The sequence below is a fragment of the Monodelphis domestica genome, chromosome 5 (genome assembly GCF_027887165.1).
Source record: "Monodelphis domestica isolate mMonDom1 chromosome 5, mMonDom1.pri, whole genome shotgun sequence".
Lineage (NCBI taxonomy): Eukaryota > Metazoa > Chordata > Mammalia > Didelphimorphia > Didelphidae > Monodelphis > Monodelphis domestica.
Genome location: NC_077231.1, coordinates 82,229,567 through 82,240,796, shown reverse-complemented (window position 1 = coordinate 82,240,796; position 11,230 = coordinate 82,229,567). Strand labels below are relative to the sequence as shown.

Genomic DNA, 11,230 nt, shown 5'->3' with positions numbered 1-11,230 from the left:
TACACAGATATGCAGTTGAAAAAGAGAAGGATATTTTAATAGGCAAATAAATAATGTTGACCTGATATACCCTCTGACAAGATCTCAGAACCCTAAAGAGTCTTCAGAACATATTTTGAGAACTGTTGACATAAAATAATGAGTGAGGGCCAAAAGTGAGATCCAGAGAAAAATGATCTTAGAAAATTTAACTTCTGCAAATCAGAAAACATTTACTGTTCCAGGATTCCACCTATTCAGTATTCTGGACCACTAGTTTATTGATAATGTACAAGACATTAGTGGTATACACATATACATGTGTCTAAAAACACACTAAAAAGTCTAAAGAAACATGGAACAATTGGCTTCATTACCATTCAGTTTTTGATGTTTGTTCAGGTTCTGAGAGAGAATAGTACATGTATTAGCACAAGTCTTCTCAGAATTATGGACTTAACCCAAGTGTTCCAAAGTGGAACAATGGATGTGGATTCCTTTAAAAAAGAACAGGTTATGGTATTTGAATGTGATGGACTATTATTATGCTGTAAGAAATGATGAAGAGGATGGGTTTAGGGAAGCCTGCAAAGACTTATATGAACTGAGACAGAGTAAAGTGAGCAGAACCAAGAGAACAATTTATAAAATGACATGGCATTGTAAAAACAAACAACTCAGAAAGACTTAGGAAGTGCTCAATTCAAGGACAAACCACAAATTTAAAGGCTTCATGATGAAACAAGATCTGCATTTCTAAAGAGGTAGAGAGCTGATGGACTCAGAGGACAAATTATCTCCTAGGTTTTGTTTGTGAACTTGCCCCAAACAGGAATTTTTCTTGCTTGAGCATACAAGTTTGTAACAGATTTTCTTTCTCTTGCTTTCTTAATGGGGGTGAGGGTTGGAAGGGAGAGAATTTGTACTTGAAAATAAAATAAAATTGATTAAAAATCCCATAAGTTTTGGGCATAGAGATTCTAGGTTCCTTTGATTATATCAGTCATAAGTGAACCAGATAGAGATGTAGAAGGGTAGCAGGAGGAGGGGGGGGGGTGTAAAATTCCTTTGGAGATGAGTGATTCGGTTGAAGGTTTGTCATTCATTCAAAATATTTTTGCCATCATTTACTCCATACTAGCACTTTAGGAAGTATTAAAGGATAAAGATTTTTATCAGATCACCTGTAGGAAATGGCAACAGTGCCAAGCCTTGAAGGATGATAAATTATCATTTTAATAATAGTTGCTGGCATTAATATACTAACTTCTTTAAAATTTCCAAAGTCCATTTCATGTTATCTCTGCTGATCATCACAACTCTGTAAGGAAGATGTTATCATTATTTCTATTTTATAGGTAAGAAAAACTGAGGCTGAGAGGAGGTCTATTCCAGGAAGAGAGAATGGGCCACACAAATATCCATTTGGGGGATCAGTTACCAATCCAGTTTATTTGGATCCTTGATTCAATGGAAGAAAATAATCTGAAACAAGGATGGATCATATAGAAACATCAATATGTAGGTACTTATTTTTTAATAGACTAAGTTTCTTGAGGGTAGGAATCATTTTGTTTCTGTTTTGGTATCCTCAATGCATTCCTAGCACAGTGCTTATCATATAGAAGAAACTGAATGCCTTTATTTTGTTTAATCTGTAAAATCATAGAATAGAAATTACTTAAGGTCAAAAGCAGTTTCCTTTTTATCTTTATATTCATTATGCCCAGCAAAGTGATTAGAATATAGTAGGCATCTCATGAATCCATTTTGATTGATTGATAGCTAGAAAAGATCTCTAGCCATCTTGTGATTATTTGATTGGTACTTTAAAAGATATATTCATTCATATCACTGACTTGCTGTAATAAAACCAAGTTTGGGAATCATGTCTTTATATAGATCAGATATCTCTTCACAATGAAAAAACATACTTCACAGTCAAATGGTACTCTTAAATAAAATCTGCTAACTGAAAAGTCTGTGTCATGATTCAGGAGATAGATCAGGAAAGAAATTGTGAATATCTCCATCAAAGGTCACTCCTGTCAGTGGCAAAATAAATTAGCTCCCAATCTTTGGTCAGGCACCATAGCTTCTTCTTAATTTCCTAGATGCCATATTATACTAAGTGGTAAATTAAAGAGCTAAATGTATTTCTCGAAGTGCATCCTACACTATATTTCAGTGCTTCTGTGATCACATCTGTGTGAGTACTTTCTCCATTGATGTAGAGGGCAACCTATCCATTCCTCTGCCATTTGTATCAGTCCCAGTGAATCATCCCAAGATACCTCATTCTGTGTGCATATATGTGAGTATGGGTGTATATATGTATATGTGTGTGAAGGGAGGCTGTCTGTGCTAGCCATAAACATCTGCCCCTTCCCCCTCGCTATTATCCTTCTGCTTATTGTCTATGACTGACATCTGAGCTGCCAACAAACGTAATTTCTGCTAGAAAATGTTCAGAGGAAAGAAATGTAAATGAGTCCACCTCATGCCAAATTTCTTCATTCTAGGATTCTTGCTGATGGAACTTTGTCACAAATTTGAACAGTGGTGTTACAAAACAGACAGACAAGGGTGTGAATCCAGATGAGGTACCAAGCTGGAGCTCAAAGCTTTTTGAATTTATCCCCCATCTCCCTCATTTTACTTCCTTTTTCCCCCTCTGTATACTTGACATCATTGTACATATATTTTCTTAAGTGTATTTGCTGTATTTTGGGGATGACAGAGTTTGGGTATAAGTCAGATTGGATCTCCCTAGATCTTAAAAAATGGGGTATTATTATATTGAGGAATTAGTAGAGAAAAGGCGAAGAGAAGAGAAAACAAATATTTCATGAGTAAATAGTACAGACTCATCAAGTCAACCAGATGTTCTTAGACCTTGTGTGTATCTGGTGAAGCTTCTGAGTCCCTTATCAGACCTATGTTTTTAAATGCACAAAATAATATTCATATGATTACAAAAGAGCTTACTCTGTTGAAATAATTATCAGAATATTGTTTAAAGATCAGATTAAGAACTTCTAATAATAAATATTAGAACTCATATGGATGCTGAGAAATATTTATTCTAAACAAATTGAAAAAGAACATGAGGAACTAGCTTTGTTCTTTTTTTCCCCCTTCTAGCTCTAGATATGTTTCTTTTTCTTGTATATATTAAGGCGTTGATTAAAGGGATGTTTCTTCATTTCTCCTTTATTTGAAAAAGTGAACATAACAGCAAAGGAAAGTAATGAATGCTGGAGGGGATGTGGCAAAGTAGGGACATTAATTCATTGCTGGTGGAGTTGTGAACTGATCCAACCATTCTGGAGGGCAATTTGGAACTATGCCCAAAGGGCGACAAAAGAATATCTACCCTTTGACCCAGCCATAGCACTGCTGGGTCTGTACCCCAAAGAGATAATGGACACAAAGACTTGTACAAAAATATTCATAGCTGCGCTCTTTGTGGTGGCCCAAAACTGGAAAACGAGGGGATGCCCATCAATTGGGGAATGGCTGAACAAACTGTGGTATATGTTGGTGATGGAATACTATTGTGCTCAAAGGAATAATAAAGTGGAGAAGTTCCATGGAGACTGGAACAACCTCCAGGAAGTGATGCAGAGCGAGAGGAGCAGAACCAGGAGAACATTGTACACAGAGACTAATACACTGTGGTATAATCGAACGTAATGGACTTCTCCATTAGGGGCGGTGTAATGTCCCTGAACAACTTTCAGGGATCCAGGAGAAAAAAAACACCATTCATAAGCAAAGGATAAACTATGGGAGTGGAAACACCGAGAAAAAGCAACTGCCTGAATACAGAGGTTGAGGGGACATGACAGAGGATAGACTTTAAATGAACACTCTAATGCAAATACTATCAACCAAGCAATGGGTTCAAATCAAGAAAACATCTAATGCCCAGTGGACTTACGCGTCGGCTATGGGGGGTGGGGGGGAGGAAAAGAAAATGATCTATGTCTTTAACGAATAATGCTTGGAAATGATCAAATAAAATATATTTTTAAAAAAAAACACAAAAAAAAAGGAAAGGGAGGAAGTGCTGCTATTAAGCTGCTAGGCAGAGGGTCAGGTGATGGGAGAAATGCCCTCAGGCACATATGGAGAAGGGGAAGGGAGCAGCCACCTCTAGCTCATGTGCCATAGGTTTGCCAACATGACTTTAGATGATTGGCCAGTAACCCAGAGGTAACCAAAAAATAATACTCCACCATTTGGGACTAGAAAGATGACTGATTCTTCAGAGAAGAATCTACCTTTACCAACATCATTGAGCTTATTTGGGTATCTTTTGTTTAAAGTGCCTTGGGAATAAACACTATGCCTTGTTCATTGTGGCATCCCTTTTAGGAATGAGCACAGAAATATGCACATTAAAAACACTCAGAAGATGTGTGTTCAATGAATAAACATGTGTCACAGAATATGAAAAAAAAAAAAGAAAAAGAAAAAGTGGTGGGCTATGCCCCCATTTATCTCTCTCTCATATTTCTCTTTCTCTCCTTTCTCTTTTTCATTCTTTCTCCCTCTCCTTTTCTCTTTCCTCTCTCTCTCTCTCTCTCTCTCTCTCTCTCTCTCTCTCTCTCTCTCTCTCTCTCTTTTTGGGTCCTCTTTTATTGGTTCTTTGCTATAGAGAATGCTCCCTGGACAGAGCAAGGTAGAGAAGTCTTTGTGGAAATTAAAAATGACATAAGGAACAAAGGAATTTCATAAAAATTTAAAAACGAAGGAAGGTAGACTTTTCTCCTGATGGGCCATGCAGTAGTGTCCTGAGTGAATTGAAGAACCAGGGAGTATATAATCAAGAACTGCTGGGGGTTAATTTTTAAAACAATCAGCAGAGAACAACAAAAAGTCAGCTGATCAGTCAACCAACAAACACTTATTAAGTGCTTACCATGTTCCATGTACTGACCAACTCACACTCTTGGTTAGTAAATTTCAGTGGCAACTTTTTCAACTCCGAGATCAACTAGAAAGTCCTCTATCTGACTTAAAAAAACCCAGATTTTATCTTCTCTTAGTGTGTCAAGGGCAAAGCAATCAGAGTTAAGTGACTTGCCCAGGATCACCGAGCTAGGAAGTGTCTGAGGCCAGATTTGAACCCAAGAAGTTGCTCTATTTTCTATGCTACCTAGCTGCCCCATCTCTATTTGGTTTTTAAAGCTCTTCACAACTTGGCCTCTTCCTACCTTTCCAGTATTGTTAGATTTTACCCCATTCATATCCTTTATGATTGGGTCATGCTGATCTACTCTTTATTTCTTCCACAGAATGCTCCATCTTTCATTTATTTTCATTGGCACTAGTGTTCCCCCATGCTTGGAAAGCTCTCCTTCTTTGCATCTACATTTATTTTCAGATTCAGCTTTAGTACTGTTATCTGCAAGAAGTCCCCAGCTCTTAGCTGACCTTTCATCTATTTTATATACATTGCATATTTGCCTTGTTATTTCATGTTTTTCTTCCCCACCAGAGTTGAACTCCTCGATTAAAGGGGATATTTTTACTTTTCTGGGTAGTATTTAGCACCATGCCTAGCAACACTGTCACTAGCAAATGCTTATTTGAGTGACTTGCCACGTGTGATGTTGGGCAAGTCACTTACCTTCCAGGAGCCCCAGTTTTGCTATCTGCTACAATGAGGACAATTTTTAAGCAGATCAAAGTGATGTTATACTAGAACTCACTGTTGGCTGGTTCTCCTACAAAATTAATAATGGAGGGGGCACTATTATAGATAAAAATACAGGTTATTTTTAAAATTTTTATTTGAAGTTGTTCTAAAGGGCCTTCCTAGCCTTGAATCTATGATACTATGAATGTCTGACCTTTGTAATAAATATCCATCTAAGTCAAATCATGGATTTCATTCCCTTCTCTTTCTGCTTTCCCCCTGAGAATTGACCTCAATTTCTATGCTGAATCCTGGATAACATTTCAATTCCATAATAAACATCCATTTCAATTTCTTTAACTTTAAAGCACCAATATTTTAAAAACATTGAGCCCCAGCCGGATCCTAAATATACTCCTTAACAATCCCTGCTAAAGAATATAAGTTGCTTCCCTGCAAGGCTTTATAAGAGTTTGAGATAGGGAGGGAAAGCTAATTTTCTTGCTGAGGCTACCTATGAAGGATTAAAAGCTGAAAAGATGACTTTTATTTTTAAGAAGATCAAAGCTATGATATACTAGAACTTGTTGATGACTGGTTCTCCTAACAAATTAATAATGGAGGGGACATGACCAAAGCTCAAAAAGAAGTTGTTTAAATTTTTTATTGACATATTTTATTTTTATATGGCATTAATTTCCAAAAATATTCTTCCCCTCTCCCTTCCTCCCCACACAATAGCAAGAAATAAAAAAGAAGGAAAAAAGGAAGAAAATAAAAAAAAACTAATATATCAAATAAGTTTGATAATACACAAAACATTCCATACCTCTTGCTCCCCACCTCTACAAAGAAAGAAGAGAGTTACATCTTTCAATTCTTCAAATCTAAGCTTGGTCTTTCTAATTATAGAGTTCTCAATTTGGGGTTTATTCATTTTCCCATTTTTGTAGTCATTACATGCATTTTTGGGAGGGGTTCAGTTTACTTCCCTCCATCATTTCAGATGTCTTCTCATGCTTTCTGATTTCTTCATATTTGCCATTTCTCACAGTGCAATTTCATTCTCATTCCTATGCCAGAATTTATTTAGCTGCTTCACAACTTATGGACATTTATTTTGTTTCTAGTTCTTTTTCTATTGGGGAAAAAAGATTCTGTTATAAATCTTTTGCTGCATATGGAACTTATACTTACTTAACTACCCACCAACCTCTAACTATCCAATTATCGAGTTTTTCATCTATCTGCATATTCATGGATATTGCCTTCACTGCATAGATGTTAAGTTCCTTGTGGACAGGTAGTATCCCCAGCCTGTATCTGGTTCCTGGCACCTGAAAGAACCTTTAAAAACTTATAAGTGAATTGTTTATATGCCCAGTAGAAGAATATCAGGATAAAAATGTATGGATATTTACAATTTTTTTTTACTGATGACTTTAGCTTTTTCTTCTCTTTAATTTCACTATCTACCCCCTCCCAAAAAAGTCATTCCTTATGACCAAAGATTTTTAAAAGAGGGGAAAAGTACAACAAAACTAGAAAATATATAGGAAAGTATCATATTTTATGTGATATTCAACACCCATAGTCTTTCATTTCTGCAAGGGCGAGATCTCCTCTCATCTTTCTTCTTTTGGGTTCAACTTGGTCATTCTAAATTTGTAGCCCGGAGTTTCAATTATTTTGTTGCTTTTCCCTTTTGATCTATAGTACCATAGCCATTCTGTAAGTGGCTAGCCTGGTTCAACTTATTTCATTTTGTATCAGTTCTCAGTTCATACCTTAAGACCTTCTATGCTTCTCTGCATTCCTTTCATTTCTTGTTTCCTACAGCAAAAAAATTCCACTCCATTTTTTGTTGTTCAATCATTTTAGTCATTTCTAACTCTTCATGACCATGCTTGAGATTTTCTTGGCAAAGATAGAGCAATGATTTGGTATTTCTTCTCCAGTTCATTTTATAGATGAGGAAATTGAGGCAAAGAGGGTCAAGTGACTTACCCAGGGTCACATAGCTGGTTTGCATCTGAAGCCAGATTTGAACTCAGGGAGATGAGTCTTCTGAATTCCAGCCCTCTATCCAATTTCATTACATTAACATTCCACATTTTGTTTAGGTATCTCCTACCTGCTGAGTTTTACTTTGTTTCCAATCTTTGCTACTTTGAAAAGAGCTCTATAACTATTTCAATGTATGTGGGACCCATATTTATGTCTTTGATTCACTTGTTTTTTCAAAATGTAGGTCGAAGGCCACTTTTAACTTGAAGCCTTTTGTTCAAACCTCACCTCCCAATTACCTTGAATATATTTCGTATATACATAAACATATGATGTTTTTCTTATAAAGTATCAGTTTCTTGAGGACAGGGACTACTTTATTTTAATATTTGTGTTCTTAGCATCTAGTCAAATGCCTGGCATTTTAAAGATATTTAATAAATGCTTATTGCTTTATTACTTATATGTTTAAAGATGTGATAATAATAATTTAATAAATATTTTCCATTCACCCACCCACCCACCCATTTATTCAAAAAGCTATGGCCATTTTAGTTACTTTTTGGGTTAATTCCAAATTGCTTTTCAGAATCATATCAGTTCACAGCTACAGTAATAGAATTCCTATCTTTCTACAACTTAGCAGAATCTTTTCAATAAGAAAACCTGTGATAAAGGTGGCAAATTCCTGTAATTAATGTAGATTTAGATCACATTTTCCCAGCAGAGTAAATTCTAAATTGGCAAAAGGTGCCATAGGAAAAATGGCGGCATGACTAGTGTGCTAGGAATCAACAACAATGGCAATGAAAAAAGACATTTTGTTGACTAGAGATCGTAAATTCTCGGCTGATGTACCTTCTACCCAATTTCAAAAAAATTTTAAAAATAAAGTGTCTGGATGTCAAATTCTTTGGGAAAGGAAAAGAAATAAAGGTTTCAGCTGAACTGTCCAGTGTCTCTACCCTGATGAGTTACCTCTGGCAGGTTGACATTGCTGATTGATCATAGCAACAGCGCTTCCGCCCACTTGTCTGGAAACTTAACCTTTGGATTTTGAGCAGCGATGAAGATTGACTTTCCCATCCACACTCTCATTCGTTGGAGGAGCACTGTGAATCTCACCCCATCACTCCAGGAAACAAACTCATTCCGAAACCTGTTTTTAGAGAGCAATTTTTACTATATTATGGCCCACAATTGAACATTCATTTTGGGGAAAAAAGATGAAATTCAATCCCTTTATCAAATGACAAAAAGAGGCCTCATTGCTCACACGACTGAAACACACATGCAGTTACTCTCAAAATATACTGTGGACTATATTGACAAATAAAATCAGTCACAGAATGATGTACTTAGAGAGGAATTGAAGGACTAGATTCATTGTGGCTTCTCTCTGCTTTCAGAGAAGGATATTCTTATAAGCCTCATCCTTCAAATTTTTGATGTTAAAAATGATTATTAAAAGTATCTGATTAGAGAAATTCCAAAATCTGTAGTTCGTATTTTTCTTTTGACCATAGAATTATGGGATCAAATCATAAATTAGAGCTGGAAGGGACCTCAGAGATCCTCTAGGGCAGAGGTCCCCAAACTTTTACACAGGGGGCCAGTTCACTGTCCCTCTGACCGTTAGAGGGCCAGACTATAAAAACCTAACCCTAACCCGGCAGCAGTATACACAGTGTGGATCTCCTCCCCAAGATTGCTGCTCACCATGCTGATGCCTTCCATTGTGCAGCCACATAATCCTTTGTTTGGCATCTCCTTCTAAGGTGCCAAACAAAGGATTATGCCACTGGAAGTAGTACTGTACATGAGTGATGCCACACTTTGTGGAGCCGCCATATGCAGTACCTCTCACTGACTACCAATGAAAGAGGTGCCTCTTCCAAAAGTGCAGTGGGGGCTGGATACATGGCCTCAGGGGTCAAAAACCTTGGGAGTTAGACACTGTTATTATCCCCATTTAATTAATGAAAAAAGTAAGACTAAGTGAGATCAAGTGATACAGATAGTATCGGAGGCAGGATTTGAACTCCTGATGACTGAATTCTAACACTATCCACCCTGGTTGCTCAGCTGTCTCACATGTCTAATTGACCATCATTGTCACTCCATGGGACTTTACATTACCCTGGCTCCAGTTAAAGCTCAATTTCTTTTTGTTTATCCTCAGTGGAGATGATTTTACTTTCCTTGTCGCAGTAAATTCCTTTGACTGGAAGACAGCTCTGAATTAGTTTTCACTCTACTGTTTTCCAAACTAAGCAGACCTGAAGTGTCTAAGATCTAATTCTTTAAGGATTCCTTATGGCTACTGTTTTCTATGCTTTCTATATCTTTTCCATATTTTCTCTATCTAGGACACCCCGAGGATAACAGGACCAGACCCTACCAATAGCTAGCATTGATGCTGAATGGACAAGCCATTTGGACAAAAACCAGTAGCTTCTTTTCTAGGCATCCCAGAGCAGTTTGAAGGTCAGATTTATAGCAAATTGTGCCTGGGTCATAACAGCCTCCTTGGAGGAAATGTAGTGTCTCCCACTCATGTCTGTTGGCAAAGTAGGTTTCCAGATTTCCCCAGGACCTTCAGTCATAATTGTATGAGCACTTAAAGGTTGTGGCAACACTTAAAGGGGTGACCTTGAACTTTGTCATAACCTTCATCAAAAGACATCACTATCACTATGCTTAGACTCATTACCCAATGGTTAAAATACTCTCAGCCCCTTCCTACCTAACCTCCCCATCCTTCTGATACTGAACATTTATTTTCCAAAGGCTTTGTTCTAGATTTTCTTCTTTTCCCTCTATAGAATGTTATTTAGTGGTCTTATCAGCTTCCATGGACTCAGTTATTATCTTTGTACAGATAATTCTGAGACCTATATATCAAGTCCTAGTCTCTCTGCTGAGCAATAGGAACACATCTTCAAAAGTTTCTTCTAGCAGTATTTCTTGTAGACTGCTCTCAACATTTCCCAAATCAGAACTTATTTTCTTTCCCCCAACCCAATTTTTCCCCTGAATATTCTGAATACTATTAATGGCAACACCAAACTTCCCAGCTGGGTGGTACAATGGATAAAGTGTCAGGTCTGAAGTCATTTTCTTGAATTCAAATATGGCCTCAGTCACTAACTATGTGACTCTGAGCAAGTCATTTAACCCTCTTTGCCTCTGTTCCTAATCTATAAAATGAGCTGGAGAAGGAAATGGCAAACCATTCAAATATCTTTGCCAGAAAACCCCAAATGGGATCATGAAGAGTTGGCCACATTAGAAGGAGACTCAACAAAAACATCTTTCTAGTCAGGTTTGCATGGGTGTCACCCTTAATTCTTTTTCTTCTTTGCTACACATATCAAAGTATTTGCCAAATCTTAAAACTTCTTTTGCTCAACATCTCTCATATACTGTGTCCTGGTCAATCCAGTCAAATAATCACCACGCTAGTTCAGGCCCTCATCCTCTCACACTTGAATGATTGTAATACATTTCTAACTGGTCTCCCTGTCTTGTCTTTCTCATTCCAATCAACCCTTGACATCACTGCCAAAGTGATTTAACTCTATCCATGACACCTTG

At 37.1% G+C, this 11,230-nt stretch overlaps 1 long non-coding RNA gene across 1 annotated transcript; it reads left to right on the top strand.

Annotated features, from left to right (window-relative positions):
• Window positions 1–543: 543 nt before the first annotated feature.
• LOC103093186 (uncharacterized) lies at window positions 544–3,158 on the top strand. The gene is made up of 3 exons (XR_008912121.1): window positions 544–743; window positions 1,338–1,500; window positions 2,502–3,158. It is a non-coding gene; the product is annotated as an uncharacterized LOC103093186 (long non-coding RNA).
• The last annotated feature ends 8,072 nt before the right edge of the window (window positions 3,159–11,230 follow it).